The sequence below is a fragment of the Microtus pennsylvanicus genome, chromosome 4 (assembly GCF_037038515.1).
Source record: "Microtus pennsylvanicus isolate mMicPen1 chromosome 4, mMicPen1.hap1, whole genome shotgun sequence".
Classification (NCBI taxonomy): Eukaryota; Metazoa; Chordata; class Mammalia; order Rodentia; family Cricetidae; genus Microtus; species Microtus pennsylvanicus.
In genome coordinates, this window is record NC_134582.1 from 50,730,982 (window position 1) to 50,732,797 (window position 1,816).

A 1,816-nucleotide genomic window follows, 5' to 3' on the forward strand; every position below is an offset into this window, starting at 1 on the left:
TGAAGCCCTTTGTTAGGCACGGACATACACAAGGCAGAACAATAAAGACAGAGTGAAGTCCTCTGTTAGGTACGGACATACTCAAGGCAAACAATAAAGACAAGGTGGAACCCTTTGGTTAGGTGCAGACACACACAGACAGAAGTCACAAACACACACAGACACAGGGACACATTCAGCAGAAACAGGCAGGCAGGCCCAGATTCAGAGTCATACCACACACTGAATGGAAGACACAAGAAGCATGAAGTAGAGAATTTACTCTTTGTTAAACGACTCCAAGAGGCTTTTATTTCTTAATGTGAAGCTGGTGTGTGCCTGTTGATTCAGATAACCACTAATATGTTTGATCCATACACTGTTATATCTCAAAACTAACATAATGATATTGATTATATTATAGTTATTACAGCTAATCCTGTTTGGAGCATTTATATGCCTTTAAAATAGTATTAATATTTTAATAAGAGTATGTATTCTTTTTTTTTTAACAGACTTAATTCACTTTTATTTTCCTTGTATAAAAACCCTTATGTGGTGGCCACAGCTGGAGCCTGGGTCCTCTGAACAGAGACTCTGGTGTGGGTTTTCACAAGATGGTCAGTGAATTCCTGATAAGGAGACTTGGTGAAAACAGTCTCTTTCCAGAGGTCGGGGGTCAGGTAGCTGTAGGTCTTAGAGATGGCATCAAAGGTGGCCTTGGCAAAGTTGCCCAGGGTGGGAGTGCAGCCCCTGGCTGATGTGTAGCAGTCATCAATGCCAGCCATCATCAGTAGCTTCTTGGGCACAGGAGCAGAGACTATGCCAGTGCCTCTGGGGGCAGGGATGAGGCGCACCAGCACAGAACCACAGCGACCTGTCACTTTGCAAGAAACAGTGTGGGGCTTGCCAATCTTGTTCCCCCAGTAGCCTCTCCGCACAGGGACAATGGAAAGCTTGGCCAAGATGATGGCCCCTCGGATGGCAGTGGCTACCTCCTTGGAGCACTTGACACCGAGACCTACGTGACCATTGTAGTCCCCAATAGCGACGAAAGCCTTGAACCTGGTCTGCTGGCCTGCTCTCGTCTGCTTCTGCACGGGCATGATCTTCAGAACCTCATCCTTTAGGAAAGCTCCCAGGAAAAAGTCAATAATCTCAGATTCCTTAATGGGCAGGGAGAACAGGTAGATCTCCTCTAGGGACTTGATCTTCATGTCCTTAACCAGGCGGCCCAGCTTGGTGACGGGAATCCACTCCTTGTCTTCAGTTTTACCTCCGCGAGCCCTGCGGCCTTGGCCTCTGCCACGGCCTCGACCACGGCTGCGGCCCCTCAGACCGCTGCTGAATCCTCCGCGGAAGCCGCCAAGGCCTCCTAATCCTGGGCCCCCGGGTCCTCCGGGCCCTCCCGCTGCACCAGCGTCATCCGCCATTTGGTGTTTTCCAGAAGAAGAAGCAAGAGTATGTATTCTTATAGAAAGAGTGAATATGACCTTCACGCACTGTGCTAAACTCTTTCTATTGTGGAATTCTGTAATGAGATTTAATGAGCAAAACAACTCTGAACCTTCATCCAGCAACTGATGGAAGCAGAGGCAGAGATCTGCAGTGGAGCTCTTGTCTGAGCTCCCAAAATTCAGTTGAAGAGTGGGAGAAGTGAGAATATGAGCAAAGAGGTCAAGATCATGATGGGGACACCCACTGAAACAGTCTACTTGAGCTAATGGGGGAGCTCATCAACTTCAGCCGGACAGGGAAGGAACAAGCATAGGTCCAAACTAGTCCCTCTGAATGTGGGTGACAGTTGTATGGCTGGGGCAGACTAAGGTGTCACTGG

The 1,816-nt window shown here is 48.4% G+C and overlaps 1 pseudogene; it reads right to left on the reverse strand.

The window, feature by feature from the left end:
- Nucleotides 1-482: 482 nt before the first annotated feature.
- Nucleotides 483-1,412, reverse strand: LOC142848681 (small ribosomal subunit protein uS5 pseudogene; annotated as a pseudogene).
- Nucleotides 1,413-1,816: the final 404 nt, after the last annotated feature.